Here is a 24,002-nt window from a genome sequence, read left to right as displayed (position 1 = left end):
ATCCTGCAATCCTCATCTGTCACAACTCTTCTCATCAACTTTGCGTCATCCGCAAACATCCACATGTAGGACTCTACGCCTGTAAACATGTCGTTAACATATACAAGAAATAGAATTGGTCCAAGCACCGATCCTTGTGGTACTCCACTTGTTACTGTTCGCCAGTCCGACTTCTCGCCCCTTACCGTAACTCTTTGGCTCCTTCCTGTTAGGTGGAGTGTGGAGTTCCTTCCTTATCCATGCTAGGACCTTTCCCCCCACCCCTGCCTGCCTCTCGAGTTTGATCAGCAGTCTCATGTGCGGTACTGTATCAAAGGCTTTTTGGCAGTTCAGAAATATGCAGTCAGCCCAACCATCTCTGTCCTGTCTTATCCTCTTATTTTATCATAGAATTCCAGAAGGTTTGTTAGGCACGATTTCCCTGTCCAGAATCCATTTTGATGTTTGTTCACAAACCAAATGTTCTCCAGGTGTGCAACCAGTCGTAGCCTAATTATTCTTTTCAGTATTTTACAGGGGATGCTTGTCAGTGATACAGGTCTATAGTTAAGTGCCTCCTCCCTATCACCTTTCTTGAAGATCGGCACGACATTTGCCTTCTTCCAGCATCTGGGTAATTCTCCCGACATAAGTGACTCATTAAAGGTCATTGCCAGAGGCACGCTAGTATCCACGGTGATACTTTGTCTGGTCCAACTGCTTTAGATGCATCTAGAGTGTTCAACTGTTTCATTACCTCCTCTGCTGTCACCTCTATATCTGATAGTCTTTCATCTAGGGTAACCCCTTCCAACAATGGGAGCTGCTCAGGCTCGGTAGGGAATACTTCATGGAAACTGGACTTCAGTGCCTCGCAGATTTCCTTGTCACTTTCAGTATATGCCCCCTCTGTCTTCCTTAGTCTTGTTACTTGGTCGTTCACCGACAATTTTCTTCTTATGTGTAGTAACCTGTGTAGTAATTTAGGTTGTTTTTTCGCTTTGATTGCAATATCGTTCTCATAGTCCCTTTCCGATGTTCGTCTTATGTTAATGTAATCGTTCATAGCTCGGTTGCATCTGATCCTGTTGTCTTCTGTCCTTTGTCTTCTGTACTTCCTCCACTCCCGCCTGCTGGCCATTTTTGCTTCCTGACACTGTCTATTAAACCATGGGTTATTATATTCCTTCTTATTTTTTCCCTTTACTGTTGGTATAAATCTCTCTCTTCAGCCTCCTGGCATTTCTGTATGACTAGGTCCATCATATCCTGGACTGTTTTTCCTCTAATTTCTTCCTCCCACTGCACGTCACCCAGATAGACCCTTATCCTCTTATAGTCCCCTTTCCTGTAGTCAACTCTTCATTCCCAGATCTCTTGTCCCATGGTTATAAGTTTGAATTCCATCATGTAGTCAAAGACTAGGACACAATGGTCATTGGCCCCTAGAGGTATTTCATGCTCTAAATTCTCGATATCTACGTTCGTTCTGTACCTACACTACATGTGTAGTTCTACGTTCTGGGTGAAAATCAGGTCTAATAGGCTCGGTGTATCTCCTCCTCTCTCCCTTGTGTCTTCCTTCACATGTTGTGTTAGGAAATTCCTGTCTATAACATCTACTAATTTTGCTCCCCACGTTTCGTCCCCTCCATTGGGATTCCTTGATTCCCAATTTATCTCTCCATGATTTAGGTCCCCCATGATCAGCAGCTTCGCTCTCATTCTGTGGACAAGTGTTGCTGCCTTCTGCAGTTCATCTATACATGCCTTGTTGTTGTCATCATATTCCTGCCTGGGTCTTCTACTGTTTGGTGGGGGATTGTAGGTTACCAAGATCACAATCTTCCTGGGGGGGAGGAAGGGGGGAGTGGGGGCAGGTAGGGTGAGGGGAATGGAGGGTTTCTATGCAAAGGGGGCTGGTGGTGTTGCCCTCCCTTCTGGTGTTGCTGGGATGCTGGTTTTGGGTTCCCCTCTTGTCTCTGGGACAGTTGTGTTGGGGCTGTGATTTCCTGGTTTGCTCCTCTCTCCCTGCGCTTCCTCCTTGCCTCAGCTGCCCTGGCTCTCTCCTCCATCGTCCTGTCCCTCTGCAGGAATACTTTTTTGTATCCCTCCACTTGCTGCAGACGGCTCTTCTTTTCGAGAATATCCTCCTTCGTGGTTTCGTTTGTAAACACCACCTTTACAAGTCGGTTTCTGTCCTTGTTGTACCAGCCCAACCTGAAAACCTTCTCAATGTTTTGTTCAGCCCCTTCCATCTGTAACCCCTTCAGTAGCCCTTCACTGCCTCTCTATTCTTGCTATTCCATTCTTGCCTGTTGGATCCTTCCTATCCTGTTCTTTGATGCCTACAACTACCACTAATCTTTTTCTTTCCAGCAGCTGAGTGGTGCACCTTGCTGCTTCCTGTGACGTAGCTGCTTGCATCGCTACCTCCCTCACTGTGTCCATTGCTTCTGATTTCTTTTTTAGTCTTTCCACAAATGTTTCAGGTACAGAGGCATTTCCTTCCAATGTAACATTCCCACCTTCCCTTTGGATGATACTCTGATGCTCGGTCTCTTTATTTTTCTCTGTGAGGGATTTGATATCCTCCCTTGCTGATGTCAGCTCACTTTGCAGACTGTTAATTGTAATCCTCATTTCATGCATCTCCCTCCTGAATTCCTTACAGAACTTGAGTTAACATTTCCTTCGTTTGGTCACTCTGGCTGTTTCCTGTGTCCCTGTTGCGTCCTCCGGCCATTTTGCCCCTTGTCAAGAGAGAGAGCAAGAGAGAGAGAACAAGAGAGAGAGAACGAGAGAGAGAGAACAAGAGAGAGAGAACAAGAGAGAGAGAGCAAGAGAGAGAGAGAGAAAGCAAGAGAGCAAGAGAGAGAGCAAGAGAGAGAGAACAAGAGAGAGAGAACAAGAGAGAGAGAGAGAGAGAGAGAGAGAGAGAGAGAGAGAGAGAGAGAGAGAGAGAGAGAGAGAGAGAGAGAGAGAGAGAGAACAGAGAGAACGTGTATGTGCGTGTGTGTGTGCACGTGGGATTGGGGTTAAGAGGAGGTGAGGTGTTGTCTGCAGGCAGGTAAGAGAAGGGGTAAGAGAGGGGGTGGATTATGAGTGAGGTTTTATCCCCTTTCCACAAAAGCAGTTAATCCCTTCTAGCCTGACTGGACGTATGTGTGTGTGTGCGTGCGTGTGCGTGCATTTGTTTTTGCGTGTGCGTGCGTTTGTTTTTGCGTGTGTGTGCATATGTGCATGCAAAGGTATGTGTGCGTGCGTGTGTGTGTACGTGCGTGTGTTACGGGGGTCCCGTAAAAGGTCAACCTCTACCCAAAATGAGCCACTTTGATATTTTAAATGTATCTGATATACTGAACAAGAATTTGGTAATATTTTACCTCTGTACACCTGAAGAATTGAGCAGAGAGGGGTACCTACCTGTCAGCCTCCCGCCCACACAACCAGGTGAATAATTACGATGGCTGGATGACGAAGTGCTCCGTCGTCGCCTCCCACGTGGTGATTCACTAATCCAGGAGATTGATGATGGCGGTTCTTCTCTATCTAACACAAATCTCTGGAGTGAGTCACTGAATCGGTGTGTCTGTTGTGTTACAGTTCACCAATTCACTGTACCACTGATCACTTGACCCAATATGTAAACAAAGCCTCGTGGGCCCTCCCACGTGGCCTGTCTGGTAAATTCACTGTTTAACACAAAGTTCTAGTGATAGCACTGTATTTTTTCTTTCCTATTTGCGGCAGTTATACGCTTTGTGATACCCCCTAGATCTGTGATCTGTCACTGTAGCCTTAATTAACCCAAAAATATTGGCGTTTATTGTAGTGCTTGACCCCAGCGACCCTCCCACACGGCTGGCTGAGCTGAACTGTGTGTGTGTGTGTGTAATTACCTAAGTGTAGTTACAGGATGAGAGCTACGCTAGTGGTGTCCCGTCTCCCCAACACTCTTTGTCATATAACGCTTTGAAACTACTGACGGTCTTGGCCTCCACCACCTTCTCACCTAACTTGTTCCAACCGTCTACCACTCTGTTTGCGAAAGTGAATTTTCTTATATTTCTTCGGCATCTGTGTTTAGCTAGTTTAAATCTATGACCTCTTGTTCTTGAAGTTCCAGGTCTCAGAAAATCTTCCCCATCGATTTTATCAATTCCAGTTACTATTTTGTACGTAGTGATCATATCACCTCTTTCTTCTGTCTTCTAGTTTTGGCATATATAATGCCTCTAACCTCTCCTCATAGCTCTTGCCCTTTAGTTCAGTATGTGTGTTCGTTTGTGTGCGCGCGCGCGCGCGCGCGCGTGTGTGTGTGTGTGTGTGTGTGTGTGTGTGTGTGTGTGTGTGTGTGTGTGTGTGTGTGTGTGTGTGTATGTGTGTTAGGTTAGGTCGGGTTAATGATTTGAAAATATTATTGGCAAGAGAACAATAAGCCAACAGTGTACACGTCTCCATTGGCGAACGGCCGCTTATGACGTCACACTGCTGACATCACACCTCATTTGCTGTTAAAGCTGTGGGATCACGAAGCACTTAGGCACTAATGACAACTCTGCAATATACGTGGTGTGAGATATGTCTTGTTAATCTCATTTATGAACGGCAATGTATATAAATCTTGCTTCCATAAAATATTAATGATTACAAAAATATTCATATTTTCCATAAATAATATATATGTTGAGACGAATTACAGCTCTGTGTCAGAGTGTTGGGATATATGAGGTGTGTGTATAGTGATGTTGAGGAGGATAATGAGGTTACCAGAATGTGAAGATAAAATGTATCACCTGCGTGCTAATGATCCTACTAGCTAAAGTGGTGTTACAGGACTGGTTCTCATTGAAAACTGTATATATATAAAATATATGTCTTCTGCTAGCTTGGAGATTTCAATGCGGTATTGTGTCATGATCTTGCTGGCTTGGAGATGTTAATGCCAGCGAGTAATGTGATTGTCACTCTAGCCTCGTTTATCTGTTTTGATTGTTTTAGCTGGATATGAATAGGAGAGGCCAATAGGCGGTTTAATTTCATTATGCTCAATAAGCGATCTTTATCTAGACTCTAAACATATTAGATACAAATATAGAACCGTAGGCTGGAACACTAACAATATGTCCTATAATTTAAGTAATTACTAGAAAAAATTGGATCAAATATGATATTTTTAACTGCATTCAGTAACAAGGGGTAACAAGTGGACGAATGAGCATAATTAGGGATATCAATAGAGTATTTATTTAACAATAGATGAGTTTATATTTTTTCGAATGACTTGGGTATATATAAGTCTGTGGTTATTCTGTAATTTCCTTGGTTGTTATGTGTAAGTCTTCTGCACGTGTCCTCTAGATTGGCGAAGGATGACTCACGCGAGATGACTGCAACTATTTATCCACAAGTGGATAAATAGTTGCATCTGAGTGGGGTATAGTTGCATCTGCAGTATTCTTTAATGCTCAGCACTAACTTACATGAATGAGTAAGGTGAATATAAATAGAACATGCTTTATCACTCAGTAGGTCTTCATTATTTCTTATGTTTATGATGAAACCTTCTAACCGACTGTTTGGTAGAAAGAGTCAATAATGAACAAGCCAAAGAGAGTAATCCACGCCACACTCCCATGATAATACTTGTTACGACAGCCAATGCCACCCAGGTGATTGGTCAAGGATTTAAATGTTTTGGGCACCAATCGACATCCAACCAAATTTGACGAGAACTCTTCACTGACATTAAACAATGCTTTCGTTCCTTCAGCTTCGAACATGTAATTAACAAGTGTCTTGCCGTAACAAGCACTTATAGTATTTGTTCTGAACACCATAAATAGAGACCATATAGGGACTGTCCCTACCGAAAATGCACCCTTTGTCAGGAAGGACTTATGGCATTATCTCCTGTGTGTCTCGTACGGAAAACAGAGATACAGAAAATTCTTGACAAGGCCCAAACCTGACGACCTAACATTCACAAGCAGCACCTAATATGAACACTGCAACGTTCCCTAACATACCTGGTCAAAGTGCCTCCCTAAACCAGCCTTCCCACCAGACAACCTTCACTCACCAGCCTAGTGTTTGGCCACACTCACCCAACAGCGTCAATGTCGCAGGTACCTTCTGATGCTTCTGTACAGGTGCTCAGTGGTCCCATCCACCACCTCACAAGTCCCAAGAGAAAATCACTTCTCAGAATGCCCCTCTCACCGCGGCAGTGGGAAGTAACCCATCTACCTCACGGGGCTCATCTGGACACTCATCCTCGACAAGCGAGTCTATTGATATTCATACTGATGACTCGGAAGAGGAGTCTTCAGATGTGGACACCTTACAATAAGAGGCGCTCACTAGGACACTCCAAACCCTCGTTGGTCACCAGCTTGCAGTACCACAAGGGAAACATGCAACAGTAGTCGAAGTACGAGATGAAGAAGAAGAAGAAGAAGATGTAAAGGTAAAAAGAAGAATAAGAGGTATCAGAGCAAGATCAGGGGGGGGGGGGGGCAGGGTGTAGTAGAAGACGGAACAGTAATGGAAATTGGTCCATAACAAGACAAAGGAAGCCGACACCGGGCTAGGAAGAACTGACCAGACACCTCAGACCCCACTATAAGAACAAGCCTGTGTGTAGCACATCAATGAACCTCCGACCATTAGGAAATGGGGCACGATCCAAAAGTAACCAATACAAATAATGGGGATTACAATTATCAAACTTAATATAAGGCATTATTTTAACAACAAATATTTACTAGAAGTAGAAGCATGCAACTATCACCCAGAAGTCATCATATTAAACGAGACTTCTGCTCGCCTAGATCAACACATCAGACTCCATAGATACCCGACACTTGAAAGGAACTCTGGCCAGAATATGGTGTTGCGATGCTGCTCAAGCTGGGCAACACCAACATCTACCTCCCAAGAGCAAAACGTCCTAGTAGTAGAAATATTCACAACCCTGTACCACTTGCTATTTTAACAACTTACTTCCCCACAGGCTACCACTCCCTCCCTTCAAGAGCCATGCACAAGGTACTCAACAGAAACGTCCCAATCATCCTTGCTGAGGACTTTAATGCACATCATGCGGCGTTGTTCAACAACTCAGCGGCCGAGATGACATCACAGGTAGGAGGAACCCATGACATCCTGTCAAATGTGGAGTGCAATATCTCCCATGGTAGTATTCTCCTGGGTAATGATAAGGGATCAGACCACATACAGATTAATCTCTACTTCCAAACGTCTCTCTTTAGACTTCAGGGACGCCCCAGACCCAACCTAGGCACGCATCGACCTCGCTCGTACATAAAATTTCTTGGCACTGATCCAACTGCACATCTTTACAACCAACCTGTCCAGGACATTGACGCAGTAAGTGCCTCCATCCATGCTCGCATCACTGACGCAAGTCTGGCCACTGTGACCTAACTAACACCTGAATACTTCAGCAACACAAACCGACCAGAGAGAACAAATATAATGAGACATTACCAACAACAATGTGCGACGCGTCTACACACGCGCCAGCCTCCTCTCCAAGTACTTCCACGCCTTAAACGAGAAGTCATAGGCCTAACGCTCCTACACAAACGTAAAATTTTTGGCACACAAGTAAATGATGCTACCCAGTACAGAAGAAAACCTGCCACATTCTGGAGAAAATTAAACGACTCCTAGGCTCGTCAAAGACCCTGCTGTCTCATTATACTTATACATATAGTGATGACAACAGCGAGGTAATAACCACCAGAGTGGAGGAGGCACAGCAGCAGGCTGATCTCATGGGGTCAGTTTAGGAGGAGATCTTTGCAGAAAATAACATCCATATCAACATGAGCAACCACTGTACGGTCGACCAATGGGCTGCTGAGAATGAGGAGAACCTGTCGAGTAGACCTCTAGGGGACACCACACACCTCGACCCTGGCCACCCTACCACCAGACCCTGACCACCCTACCACCAGACCCTGACCACCCTATCACCAGACCCTGACCACCCTATCACCAGACCCTGACCACCCTATCACCAGACCCTGACCACCCTATCACCAGACCCTGACCACTCTACCACCAGACCCTGACCACCCTATCACCAGACCCTGACCACCCTACCACCAGACCCTGACCACCCTACCACCAGACCCTGACCACCCTACCACCAGACCCTGACCACCCTATCACCAGACCAATCACCTTGCTGGAGCTGAGAGAAGTATTGATGAAAACGAGGAATAAAGCACCGGGTTCGTTAGGAATTACAGCCAACCAACTGAAGATTGACCTCTCAACTACCTGCAGTCCTTATTCAAACTTTTCAATGCCATACTGGTCTTTGGCCACTTTCACACGTGTTTAAAATGACAAAAAAATATTTGTATCCACAAACCAGGGAAAAGCAGACTTGTCACCAGAAACTATAGGCTTATATCCCTTCTGCCGTCGACAGGTAAATGTTTTGAGAAAATTAGTTCTAATCGCATGACCTACTATATGGAGTGTCACCACATGTATACATGGAGTATCACCTCCTGTACACATGGAGTGTCACCACATGTATACATGGAGTATCACCTCCTGTACACATGGAGTGTCACCACATGTATACATGGAGTATCAACTCCTGTATACATGGAGTGTCACCACATGTATATATGGAGTATCACCTCCTGTATACATGGAGTGTCACCACATGTAGACATGGAGTGTCACCACCTGTATACATGGAGTATCACCTCCTGTACACATGGAGTGTCACCACATGTATATATGGAGTATCACCTCCTGTATACATGGAGTGTCACCACATGTATACATGGAGTATCACCTCCTGTATACATGGAGTGTCACCACATGTATACATGGAGTATCACCTCCTGTATACATGGAGTGTCACCACCTGTATACATGGAGTATCACCTCCTGTATACATGGAGTGTCACCACATGTATACAAGAAGTATCACCTCCTGTATACATGGAGTGTCACCACCTGTATACATGGAGTATCACCTCCTATATACATGGAGTGTCACCACATGTAGACATGGAGTGTCACCACCTGTATACATGGAGTATCACCTCCTGTATACTTGGAGTGTCACCACATGTAGACATGGAGTGTCCCCACCTGTATACTTGGAGTGTCCCCACCTGGATACATGGAGTGTCACCACATGTATACATCGAGTGTCCCCAACTGTATACATGGAGTGCCACCAAATGTATACATGGAGTGTTACCTCCTTGAGGTTACCTTGAGGTGCTTCCGGGGCTTAGTGTCCCCGCGGCCCGGTCGTCGACCAGGCCTCCTGGTTGCTGGACTGATCAACCAGGCTGTTAGACGCGGCTGCTCGCAGCCTGGCGTATGAGTCACAGCCTGGTTGATCAGGTATCCTTTGGAGGTGCTTATCCAGTTCTCTCTTGAACACTGTGAGGGGTCGGCCAGTTATGCCCCTTATGTGTAGTGGAAGCGTGTTGAACAGTCTCGGGCCTCTGATGTTGATAGAGTTCTCTCTCAGAGTACCTGTTGCACCTCTGCTTTTCAACGGGGGTATTCTGCACATCCTGCCATGTCTTCTGGTCTCATGTGATGTTATTTCTGTGTGCAGGTTTGGGACCAGCCCCTCAATTATTTTCCACGTGTAAATTATTATGTATCTCTCCCGCCTGCGCTCAAGGGAGTAGAGATTTAGGCTCTTTAGTCGGTCCCAATAGTTTAGAAGTTTTACTGAGTGGATTCTAGCAGTAAAGGTTCTCTGCACGCTCTCCAGGTCAGCAATTTCTCCAGCTTTGAAAGGGGCTGTCATTGTGCAGCAGTACTCCACTCTAGAGAGCACAAGCGTTTTGAAAAGTATCATCATTGGTATAGCATCTCTAGTGTGAAAAGTTCTTGTTATCCAACCTGTCATTTTTCTTGCAGTTGTGACGGCTACTTTATTGTGTTCTTTAAAGGTAAGGTCTTCCGACATGAGTACACCCAGATCCTTTACATTGCCTTTTCGTTCTATGTTATGATTTGCCTGAGTTTTGTACGTGGTTTCTGTTTTTATATTTTCAATTTTTCCGTAGCGCATGAGCTGGAACTTATCCTCGTTAAACACCATATTATTTTCTGTAGCCCATAGAAAGACCTGATCTACATCTGATTGGAGGTTTGCCGTGCCCTCTATGTTGCCAACTCTCATGAAAATCCTAGTGTCATCTGCAAAGGATGATACAGTGCTATAGGTTGTGTTCTGGTCTATGTCCGATGTGAGGATGAGAAAAAGTACTGAAGCAAGCACAGTACTCTGGGGAACTGAGCTCTTCACGGTTGATGGGCTGGATTTTATTTTGTTGACTATTACACATTGGGTTCTGTTAGTCAGGAAATTGTAGATTCATCTGCCTATTTTCCAGGTAATTCCTTTTGAACGCATTTTATGTGCAATAACACCATGGTCACATTTATCAAAAGCTTTTGCGAAATCTGTGTAAATTACATCAGCGTTTTGTTTGTCTTCCATAGCATCTAATGCCATATCATAGTGGTCCAGCAACTGCGACAGGCAAGAGCGCCCTGTTCTGAAACCATGTTGTCCGGGGTTATGGAGATGCTGTGATTCCATGTATTTTGTGATCTTACTTCTTAGCACTCTCAAAAAATTTTTTGATGTGCGATGTCAGTGCTATCGGTCTGTAATTTTTTGCCTCTGCCTTATTTCCTCCTTTATGGAGTGGTGCTATCTCTGCTGTTTTTAGTATGTCAGGGATAACGCCAGTATCTAGGCTTTGTCTCCACAGAATGTGGAGGGCCTGCGATAGTGTTTTTTTACAGTTCTTGATGAATATGGAGTTCCAAGAATCCGGGCCTGGTGCAGAGTGCATAGGCATACTGTTTATGGCTTCTTCAAAATCTAGTGGGGATAGGGCGACGTCTGATATATGATTTGATGTTGGTATCATATCCATGAAAAATTCATTTGGGTTATCAATCTTTAGTGCATTTAATGGCTCGCTGAAAACAGAGTCGTACTGCTTCCTCAGTAACTCGCTCATTTCTTTGTTGTCATCGGTGAAAGTTCCATCTCCCTTTCGCAGGGGCCCGATACTAGATGTGGTTTTTGATCTTGATTTTGCATAGGAGAACAAATATTTCGGATTTCTCTCTATTTCAATGATGGCCTTTTGCTCTCTTTGCCTCTCCTGGGTTTTGTATGATTCTTGTAGCTTGAGTTCAATTGTTTCTATTTCTCAACCTAACCTTCTTCTCCGTTCTTGAGATAGGGTGCGACTCTCAAGTTGTTCCGCGATTCGTTTTCTTCGCCTATATAGGGAACGACGTTCCCGTTCTTATCTGCATCTCTTTCTCTTTTTTCTTAGGGGTATGCGGTTTGAACATATTTCTAGTGCTACTGAGCTTATTTTTTCCAGGCACTGGTTCAGGTTTGTATTTCCTAGCTGTTCTTCCCAGTTTATTTCTGTGAAGTCCTGGTTTATTTGCTCCCAGTTTATCCGTTTATTATTGAAGTTGAATTTGCTGAAATCTCCTCCACCGGGAATCTGGACTGGTTTTGAAGGTCCATTCCCCATGGTTGTCAGAACTTCAATTAAGTTGTGATCTGAGTAACAGGTATTTGTAATCATTATGTTCCCGATCAATTCATCATTATTAGTGAAAATGAGGTCCAGCGTGTTCTCCTTCCTAGTTGGTTCTACTATTTGCTGGTTTAAGGCAAACCTGTCGCACATCCGTAGCAGGTCATTTGCATGTGCCTGTTCATTTAGGCTACTTCCTGGTATTCTTTCTGATATACATGGAGTGCCCCCACCTGTATACATGGAGTATCACCTCCTGCATACATGGAGTAACACCACCTGTATACATGGAGTATCACTTCCCGTATACATGGAGTAACACCACCTGTATACATGGAGTAACACCGCCTGTATACATGGAGTATCACCCCCTGTTTACATGGAGTATCACCACCTGTTTACATGGAGTGTCCCCACCTGTATACATGGAGTAACACCACCTGTATACATGGAGTATCACCTCCTGTATACATGGAGTGTCACCACATGCATACATGGAGTATCACCACCTGTATACATGGAGTATCACCTCCTGTATTCATGGAGTGTCTCCACCTGTATACATGGAGTGTCACCACCTGTATACATGGAGTATCACCTCCTGTATACATGGAGTATCACCTCCTGTATACATGGAGTGTCACCACATGTATACATGGAGAATCACCTGTATTCATGGAGTGTCTCAACCTGTATACATGGAGTGTCCCCACATGTATACATGGAGTATCACCTCCTGTATACATGGAGTGTCCTCACCTGGTGTCCAGCAACCAGGAGGCCTGGTCGACGACCGGACCGCGGGGACACTAAGCCCCGGAAGCACCTCAAGGTAACCTCAATGTAACCTGTATACATGGAGTAATACCACCTGTATACATAGAGTATACCCACCTGTATACATGGAGTAACACCACCTGTATATGTGGAGTATCACCACCTGTATACATGAAGTATCACCACCTGTATACATGGAGTATCACCTCCTGTATACATGGAGTGTCACCACATGTATACAAGAAGTATCACCTCCTGTATACATGGAATGTCACCACATGTATACATGGAGTATCACCACCTGTATACATGGAGTGTCACCACATGTATACATGGAGTATCACCTCCTGTATACATGGAGTGTCATCACATGTATACAAGAAGTATCACCTCCTGTATACATGGAATGTCACCACATGTATACATGGAGTATCACCACCTGTATACATGGAGTGTCACCACATGTATACATGGAGTATCACCTCCTGTATACTTGGAGTGTCACCACATGTAGACATGGAGTGTCCCCACCTGTATACATGGAGTGTCCCCACCTGTATACATGGAGTGTCACCACATGTATACATCGAGTGTCCCCACCTGTATACATGGAGTGCCACCAAATGTATACATGGAGTATTACCTCCTTGAGGTTACCTTGAGGTGCTTCCGGGGCTTAGTGTCCCCGCGGCCCGGTCGTCGACCAGGCCTCCTGGTTGCTGGACTGATCAACCAGGCTGTTAGACGCGGCTGCTCGCAGCCTGACGTATGAGTCACAGCCTGGTTGGTCAGGTATCCTTTGGAGGTGCTTATCCAGTTCTCTCTTGAACACTGTGAGGGGTCGGCCAGTTATGCCCCTTATGTGTAGTGGAAGCGTGTTGAACAGTCTCGGGCCTCTGATGTTGATAGAGTTATCTCTCAGAGTACCTGTTGCACCTCTGCTTTTCAACGGGGGTATTCTGCACATCCTGCCATGTCTTCTGGTCTCATGTGATGTTATTTCTGTGTGCAGGTTTGGGACCAGCCCCTCAATTATTTTCCACGTGTAAATTATTATGTATCTCTCCCGCCTGAGCTCAAGGGAGTACAGATTTAGGCTCTTTAGTCGGTCCCAATAGTTTAGCTGTTTTACTGAGTGGATTCTAGCAGTAAAGGTTCTCTGCACGCTCTCCAGGTCAGCAATTTCTCCAGCTTTGAAAGGGGCTGTCATTGTGGAGCAGTACTCCACTCTAGAGAGCACAAGCGTTTTGAAAAGTATCATCATCGGTATAGCATCTCTAGTGTGAAAAGTTCTTGTTATCCAACCTGTCATTTTTCTTGCAGTTGTGACGGCTACTTTATTGTGTTCTTTAAAGGTAAGGTCTTCCGACATGAGTACACCCAGATCCTTTACATTGCCTTTTCGTTCTATGTTATGATTTGCCTGAGTTTTGTACGTGGTTTCTGTTTTTATATTTTCAATTTTTCCGTAGCGCATGAGCTGGAACTTATCCTCGTTAAACACCATATTATTTTCTGTAGCCCATAGAAAGACCTGATCTACATCTGATTGGAGGTTTGCCGTGTCCTCTATGTTGCCAACTCTCATGAAAATCCTAGTGTCATCTGCAAAGGATGATACAGTGCTATAGGTTGTGTTCTGGTCTATGTCCGATGTGAGGATGAGAAAAAGTACTGAAGCAAGCACAGTACTCTGGGGAACTGAGCTCTTCACGGTTGATGGGCTGGATTTTATTTTGTTGACTATTACACATTGGGTTCTGTTAGTCAGGAAATTGTAGATTCATCTGCCTATTTTCCAGGTAATTCCTTTTGAACGCATTTTATGTGCAATAACACCATGGTCACATTTATCAAAAGCTTTTGCGAAATCTGTGTAAATTACATCAGCGTTTTGTTTGTCTTCCATAGCATCTAATGCCATATCATAGTGGTCCAGCAACTGCAACAGGCAAGAGCGCCCTGTTCTGAAACCATGTTGTCCGGGGTTATGGAGATGCTGTGATTCCATGTATTTTGTGATCTTACTTCTTAGCACTCTCAAAAATTTTTATGATGTGCGATGTTAGTGCTATCGGTCTGTAATTTTTTGCCTCTGCCTTATTTCCTCCTTTATGGAGTGGTGCTATCTCTGCTGTTTTTAGTATGTCAGGGATAACGCCAGTATCTAGGCTTTGTCTCCACAGAATGTGAAGGGCCTGCGATAGTGTTTTTTTACAGTTCTTGATGAATATGGAGTTCCAAGAATCCGGGCCTGGTCAGAGTGCATAGGCATACTGTTTATGGCTTCTTCAAAATCTAGTGGGGATAGGGCGACGTCTGATATATGATTTGATGTTGGTATCATATCCATGAAAAATTCATTTGGGTTATCAATCTTTAGTGCATTTAATGGCTCGCTGAAAACAGAGTCGTACTGCTTCCTCAGTAACTCGCTCATTTCTTTGTTGTCATCGGTGAAAGTTCCATCTCCCTTTCGCAGGGGCCCGATACTAGATGTGGTTTTTGATCTTGATTTTGCATAGGAGAACAAATATTTCGGATTTCTCTCTATTTTAATGATGGCCTTTTGCTCTCTTTGCCTCTCCTGGGTTTTGTATGATTCTTGTAGCTTGAGTTCAATTGTTTCTATTTCTCAACCTAACCTTCTTCTCCGTTCTTGAGATAGGGTGCGACTCTCAAGTTGTTCCGCGATTCGTTTTCTTCGCCTATATAGGGAACGACGTTCCCGTTCTTATCTGCATCTCTTTCTCTTTTTTCTTAGGGGTATGCGGTTTGAACATATTTCTAGTGCTACTGAGCTTATTTTTTCCAGGCACTGGTTCAGGTTTGCATTTCCTAGCTGTTCTTCCCAGTTTATTTCTGTGAAGTCCTAGTTTATTTGCTCCCAGTTTATCCGTTTATTATTGAAGTTGAATTTGCTGAAATCTCCTCCACCGGGAATCTGGACTGGTTTTGAAGGTCCATTCCCCATGGTTGTCAGAACTTCAATTAAGTTGTGATCTGAGTAACAGGTATTTGTAATCATTATGTTCCCGATCAATTCATCATTATTAGTGAAAATGAGGTCCAGCGTGTTCTCCTTCCTAGTTGGTTCTACTATTTGCTGGTTTAAGGCAAACCTGTCGCACATCCGTAGCAGGTCATTTGCATGTGCCTGTTCATTTAGGCTACTTCCTGGTATTCTTTCTGATATACATGGAGTGCCCCCACCTGTATACATGGAGTATCACCTCCTGCATACATGGAGTAACACCACCTGTATACATGGAGTATCATTTCCCGTATACATGGAGTAACACCACCTGTATACATGGAGTAACACCGCCTGTATACATGGAGTATCACCCACTGTTTACATGGAGTATCACCACCTGTTTACATGGAGTGTCCCCACCTGTATACATGGAGTAACACCACCTGTATACATGGAGTATCACCTCCTGTATACATGGAGTGTCACCACATGCATACATGGAGTATCACCACCTGTATACATGGAGTATCACCTCCTGTATTCATGGAGTGTCTCCACCTGTATACATGGAGTGTCACCACCTGTATACATGGAGTATCACCTCCTGTATACATGGAGTATCACCTCCTGTATACATGGAGTGTCACCACATGTATACATGGAGTATCACCTGTATACATGGAGTGTCTCAACCTGTATACATGGAGTGTCCCCACATGTATACATGGAGTATCACCTCCTGTATACATGGAGTGTCCTCACCTGGTGTCCGGCAACCAGGAGGCCTGGTCGACGACCGGACCGCGGGGACACTAAGCCCCGGAAGCACCTCAAGGTAACCTCAATGTAACCTGTATACATGGAGTAATACCACCTGTATACATAGAGTATACCCACCTGTATACATGGAGTAACACCACCTGTATATGTGGAGTATCACCACCTGTATACATGAAGTATCACCACCTGTTTACATGGAGTATCACCTCCTGTATACATGGAGTGTCACCACATGTATACAAGAAGTATCACCTCCTGTATACATGGAATGTCACCACATGTATACATGGAGTATCACCACCTGTATACATGGAGTGTCACCACATGTATACATGGAGTATCACCTCCTGTATACATGGAGTGTCATCACATGTATACAAGAAGTATCACCTCCTGTATACATGGAATGTCACCACATGTATACATGGAGTATCACCACCTGTATACATGGAGTGTCACCACATGTATACATGGAGTATCACCACCTGTATACATGGAGTGTCACCACATGTATACATGGAGTATCACCTCCTGTATACTTGGAGTGTCACCACATGTAGACATGGAGTGTCCCCACCTGTATACATGGAGTGTCCCCACCTGTATACATGGAGTGTCACCACATGTATACATCGAGTGTCCCCACCTGTATACATGGAGTGCCACCAAATGTATACATGGAGTATTACCTCCTTGAGGTTACCTTGAGGTGCTTCCGGGGCTTAGTGTCCCCGCGGCCCGGTCGTCGACCAGGCCTCCTGGTTGCTGGACTGATCAACCAGGCTGTTAGACGCGGCTGCTCGCAGCCTGACGTATGAGTCACAGCCTGGTTGATCAGGTATCCTTTGGAGGTGCTTATCCAGTTCTCTCTTGAACACTGTGTGGGGTCGGCCAGTTATGCCCCTTATGTGTAGTGGAAGCGTGTTGAACAGTCTCGGGCCTCTGATGTTGATAGAGTTATCTCTCAGAGTTCCTGTTGCACCTCTGCTTTTCAACGGGGGTATTCTGCACATCCTGCCATGTCTTCTGGTCTCATGTGATGTTATTTCTGTGTGCAGGTTTGGGACCAGCCCCTCAATTATTTTCCACGTGTAAATTATTATGTATCTCTCCCGCCTGAGCTCAAGGGAGTACAGATTTAGGCTCTTTAGTCGGTCCCGATAGTTCAGATGTTTTACTGAGTGGATTCTAGCAGTAAAGGTTCTCTGCACGCTCTCCAGGTCAGCAATTTCTCCAGCTTTGAAAGGGGCTGTCATTGTGGAGCAGTACTCCACTCTAGAGAGCACAAGCGTTTTGATAAGTATCATCATTGGTATAGCATCTCTAGTGTGAAAAGTTCTTGTTATCCAACCTGTCATTTTTCTTGCAGTTGTGACGGCTACTTTATTGTGTTCTTTAAAGGTAAGGTCTTCCGACATGAGTACACCCAGATCCTTTACATTGCCTTTTCGTTCTATGTTATGATTTGCCTGAGTTTTGTACGTGGTTTCTGTTTTTATATTTTCAATTTTTCCGTAGCGCATGAGCTGGAACTTATCCTCGTTAAACACCATATTATTTTCTGTAGCCCATAGAAAGACCTGATCTACATCTGATTGGAGGTTTGCCGTGTCCTCTATGTTGCCAACTCTCATGAAAATCCTAGTGTCATCTGCAAAGGATGATACAGTGCTATAGGTTGTGTTCTGGTCTATGTCCGATGTGAGGATGAGAAAAAGTACTGAAGCAAGCACAGTACTCTGGGGAACTGAGCTCTTCACGGTTGATGGGCTGGATTTTATTTTGTTGACTATTACACATTGGGTTCTGTTAGTCAGGAAATTGTAGATCCATCTGCCTATTTTCCCGGTAATTCCTTTTGAACGCATTTTATGTGCAATAACACCATGGTCACATTTATCAAAAGCTTTTGCGAAATTTGTGTAAATTACATCAGCGTTTTGTTTGTCTTCCATAGCATCTAATGCCATATCATAGTGGTCCAGCAACTGCGACAGGCAAGAGCGCCCTGTTCTGAAACCATGTTGTCCGGGGTTATGGAGATGCTGTGATTCCATGTATTTTGTGATCTTACTTCTTAGCACTCTCTCAAAAATTTTTATGATGTGCGATGTTAGTGCTATCGGTCTGTAATTTTTTGCCTCTGCCTTATTTCCTCCTTTATGGAGTGGTGCTATCTCTGCTGTTTTTAGTATGTCAGGGATAACGCCAGTATCTAGGCTTTGTCTCCACAGAATGTGAAGGGCCTGCGATAGTGTTTTTTTTACAGTTCTTGATGAATATGGAGTTCCAAGAATCCGGGCCTGGTGTAGAGTGCATAGCATACTGTTTATGGCTTCTTCAAAATCTAGTGGGGATAGGGCGACGTCTGATATATGATTTGATGTTGGTATCATATCCATGAAAAATTCATTTGGGTTATCAATCTTTAGTGCATTTAATGGCTCGCTGAAAACAGAGTCGTACTGCTTCCTCAGTAACTCGCTCATTTCTTTGTTGTCATCGGTGAAAGTTCCATCTCCCTTTAGCAGGGGCCCGATACTAGATGTGGTTTTTGATCTTGATTTTGCATAGGAGAAAAATTATTTCGGATTTCTCTCTATTTCAATGATGGCCTTTTGCTCTCTTTGCCTCTCCTGGGTTTTGTATGATTCTTGTAGCTTGAGTTCAATTGTTTCTATTTCTCTACCTAACCTTCTTCTCTGTTCTTGAGATAGGGTGCGACTCTCAAGTTGTTCCGCGATTCGTTTTCTTCGCCTATATAGGGAACGACGTTCCCGTTCTTATCTGCATCTCTTTCTCTTTTTTCTTAGGGGTATGCGGTTTGAACATATTTCTAGTGCTACTGAGCTTATGATTTCCAGGCACTGCTTCAGGTTTGCATTTCCTAGCTGTTCTTCCCAGTTTATTTCTGTGAAGTCCTGGTTTATTTGCTCCCAGTTTATCTGTTTATTATTGAAGTTGAATTTGCTGAAATCTCCTCCACCGGGAATCTGGACTGGTTTTGAAGGTCCATTCCCCATGGTTGTCATAACTTCAATTAAGTTGTGATCTGAGTAACAGGTATTTGTAATCATTATGTTCCCGATCAATTCATCATTATTAGTGAAAATGAGGTCCAGCGTGTTCTCCTTCCTAGTTGGTTCTACTATTTGCTGGTTTAAGGCAAACCTGTCGCACATCCGTAGCAGGTCATTTGCATGTGCCTGTTCATTTAGGCTACTTCCTGGTATTCTTTCTGATATACATGGAGTGCCCCCACCTGTATACATGGAGTATCACCTCCTGTATACATGGAGTAACACCACCTGTACACATGGAGTATCACATCCTGTATACATGGAGTAACACCACCTGTATACATGGAGTAACACCGCCTGTATACATGGAGTATCACCCCCTGTTTACATGGAGTATCACCACCTGTTTACATTGAGTGTTCCCAACTGTATACATGGAGTGTCCCCACCTGTATACATGGAGTAACACCACCTGTATACATGGAGTATCACCTCCTGTATACTTGGAGTGTCACCACATGCATACATGGAGTATCACCACCTGTATACATGGAGTATCACCTCCTGTATACATGAAGTGTGACCACCTGTATACATGGAGTATCACCTCCTGTATTCATGGAGTGTCCCCACATGTATACATGGAGTATCACCTCCTGTATACATGGAGTGTCCTCACCTGGTGTCCAGCAACCAGGAGGCCTGGTCGACGACCGGACCGCGGGGACACTAAGCCCCGGAAGCACCTCAAGGTAACCTCAATGTAACCTGTATACATGGAGTAATACCACCTGTATACATAGAGTATACCCACCTGTATACATGGAGTAACACCACCTGTATATGTGGAGTATCACCACCTGTATATATGCAGTATCACCACCTGTATACATGAAGTATCACCACCTGTATATATGGAGTATCACCACCTGTATACATGAAGTATCACCACCTGTATACATGGAGTATCACCTCCTGTATACATGGAGTGTCCCCACCTGTATACATGGAGTATCACCAACTGAATACATGGAATAACACGACCTGTATACATGGAGTATCACCACCTGTATACAGGAAGTACCACCACCTGTATACATGGAGTATCACCTCCTGTATACATGGAGTGTCCCCACCTGTATATATGGAGTGTCACCACATGTATGCATGGAGTATCACCTCCTGTATACATGGAGTATCACCTGTATACATGGATTGTCACCACATGTAAACATGGAGTATCACCTCCTGTATACATGGAGTGTCCCCATCTGTATACATGTAGTAATACCACCTGTATACATAGAGTATACCCACCTGTATACATGGAGTAACACCACCTGTATACATGTAGTATCACCACCTGTATACTTGGAGTAACACTCCCTGTATACATGGAGTAACACGACCTGTATACATGGAGTATCACCACCTGTATATATGGAGTATCACGACCTGTATATATGGAGTATCACGACCTGTATAAATGGGGGTATCACCACCAGTATATATGGAGTATCACGACCTGTATACATGGAGTATCACCACCTGTATATATGGAGTATCACGACCTGTATATATGGAGTATCACGACCTGTATAAATGGGGGTATCACCACCAGTATATATGGAGTATCACGACCTGTATAAATGGGGGTATCACCACCAGTATACATGGAGTATCACCACCTGTATACATGGAGTATCACCAACTGAATACATGGAGTAACGCGACCTGTATACATGGAGTATCACCACCTGTATATATGGAGTATCACGACCAGTATACATGGAGTAACACCACCTGTATACATGGAGTATCACCACCTGTATACATGAAGTATCACCACCTGTATATATGGAGTATCACGGCCTGTATACATGGGGGTATCACCACCTGTATACATGGAGTATCACCACTTGTATACATGGAGTATCACCACCTGTATACATGGAGTATCACCACTTGTATACTGAAAAACAGCTTGATTTTAATTAATTAATTAAGAACTACAGATCAGCGCAACATGCCATCAATATAATTTATGACGCAGCAAACAGCATCAGAAAACAACGACAGACAGCATTAACTGCAACCAGAGATGTCAACAAAGCCTTTGACTGTGTATGGCATAATGGTCTGCTTTTCAAGCCGCAGTCCACATCACACCACAACTGAACACTCCTAAGATTGATTAACAATTTTGTAAGCAACAGAACAATAATCCCAATGTTTAACAACACAGAAGCAGAAGCTTTTACACCGCCAGCAAAAACTCCTCATGAATCTGGCGTCAGTCCCCTACTCTTCAACTTCTGAGTAAATGATTTGCCACTCCCCATTTAGAATAACTATTATTACTCAATTTGCTGACGATGTCATTCATGTAGTGACATCGACGTCCGCTGGCCAGCGAACAAAACACGATGCAATCATAAGGAAGGCGAAAGAAGAACTAGCAGCCACAGCAAGTTGGGAGCAAGAGTGGGAAAACAGTGACAAGCACCAACAAGATACAACTGATCGGTGGGCAGCTGGGCTAGTTCACTCGTGACCATCAACATTGGCGGTACATTAATACAGGTCCAGAACTCCACTACAATCCTGGGCTACGAAATACTGAGACTGCTAAATTCCACTAAACATATTAATAAGTAGCCTGAGCTAAAACACAACTGGTACGGCTGTAACGACTGAGGCAAACTCCACAACATGTGAAGCTGCATCTGTACAGAAGCCTCATTCGACCTCTCCTGGAGTACCCATGATGCACCACACTTGCTCTTACAAAAAGTCAAATATATTAAGATACAACTAGTTCAGAATAGAGCACTCAGAGTTGAAGCAGGTGTGTCGATCGTCGACAGAATTTGAACTGACAGTTTCCACACCCGATTGATGATGGAATCATTGAATCGCCGCCTCCACAGCCTCTCAGCAAAACAGCTATACAAAATGAAGAGCATCTACCTACCAACTTGAGACGACCCCTTTATGGTTTATAGCACCACTAACTATGAGACACAAGAGCAGCCCCGCAGGACAAGGACGATGTCTCGTCAACAATAAGTCAGGCTGTACATCCACAACAGGATTAACCCACGGCCTAGAATACAAAGATGATGAAGAACCCACGTGATGAAGAATGGGATCCTCCTGATTTATTATAAACTTAGCACACACGAACTGTGAACTAACAAGACCACATCTGACATCATTCCCTCTACCAACCAAGACAATTTTTTATCTATATCAACTACAAGCTTCTCTATCAACCCCACATCTGCAGTCATCACTACAGCACTGCTCTTCAGGAACAGCTGCAGGACTGGAACACCGTCCTCACAGGTAACAACATCTCTCCACCTGTTGTGCAGCAGCTACAGCTCGCCGCAATTGGCAGCAAGCAATCATCGATCATTATAAAAAAAATCACGTTGCCTCATCCATCATCTCTCATATCAACTCTTATCACTTCATAATCACTCACAAAGCCAAAGTGGTTGGGCCACTACCCTGTCCTTCCTGATTTCCACCTAATCCTACTTCATATTTTCCTAAATCCTTTCCCTTTCCCTAACTTCCATCCCCTGCTTACAGCACTACGTGTATCGTCAAGCAATGTTTGAAAATGGAATAATTAAAAGTCTTAGTAAATGTTAATAATTATGCAATTACTGAACAATGTATTTAAATAATAAATCATTGAAATTAGGAGTAAATGAACTTTCTTTGGATGGACCCACAGTGTTGCAAAGAAACAGCTTGCACTAATGTCTGCCCCATGCCTGGACATGCTAAACATGGCTTGTGCTACAACCAACCCATTCATTGGGTAACTGAAAATGGTTCATACTATGACCGACCCATGCCTAGACCGGCTAAACCGGTTTGTGCTACGATTGACCCATACCTAGTTTACTAAAAAATTGACAGGTGACTATGACGACCCATGCTTAGACCTGCTTAACTGCTTAACATGGCGTATGCTACGACTGACCCATGTCTCGGGTAACTAAAAACAGCTGGTGCTACAACCGATCCATATCATGGCAACAAAAGTGGCTGGTATTACGACTGACTCATGCGTCTGGTAACAAAAACAGCTGGTGCTACGACAGAACCCATGCTTCGACCGCTAAAAACAGCCTACAACTACGACCAACCCATGCTTTAGGTAATTTAAAAAAGCTGCGGCTACGACTGTCCCATGACGTATTTCAGTCGATATTTTGGAGAGACTTCAACCGACCCCTGAAAAAACTGATTTAACATTGGTAGTATATTAACACTACCATCGGTCGTAGTCTTCTTTTACACTACTCGCCACAGGAACAATGAGATGAGGTACGAAGAACACTGTGTTGGTAATGCATAAAAACACAATGTTTACAAAGCCAGAGACATAGTGTTTACTCAGGCCCTAAGTCACTGAGTTGTTGAAGACTCAGTATCATAGTATAGATGAAGCCACCAAAATACATTAGTGATGAAACAATAATAACAGAGTATAATGTCCTTCAATCACTCAATATTGGTAAAGAAAAAATACCACAATGTTAATGAAGCAAAGGAACTCATTGATGAGGAAGAAACATGAACATTGTGTGACTGAAACCACAGAAACATGGTGTTGACGAAGCTCGATATTAGTGATGTAGGAACGAGACCACTGTGATAATGAAGCCCCAGTGTTAGTGAAGAAGGAACTGTTGATGGAACCCCAGGAACAAAGCATTTATGAGACCCCAAAGACAACATGTTCATGAAGCCATAAGAACCGTGTTGGGGAAGTTTTAATTACACAATGTTGATGAATCACAAGAATGCAGTGTTAATGAAGCACAAGAACACATTGTTGAAGAAAGT

General features: G+C 43.9%; 1 protein-coding gene across 1 annotated transcript in view; it reads right to left on the bottom strand.

Annotated features, from left to right (window-relative positions):
* Nucleotides 1-24,002, bottom strand: part of LOC123762162 (uncharacterized) — a 530,605-nt gene that overhangs the window by 201,183 nt on the left and 305,420 nt on the right. The gene's annotated exons all lie outside the window — the stretch shown is intronic.

Source organism: Procambarus clarkii, chromosome 34 (assembly GCF_040958095.1).
Source record: "Procambarus clarkii isolate CNS0578487 chromosome 34, FALCON_Pclarkii_2.0, whole genome shotgun sequence".
Taxonomy (NCBI): Eukaryota; Metazoa; Arthropoda; class Malacostraca; order Decapoda; family Cambaridae; genus Procambarus; species Procambarus clarkii.
The sequence above is the reverse complement of the archived record's forward strand: the minus strand, read 5'-3'. Positions and strand labels throughout refer to the sequence as shown.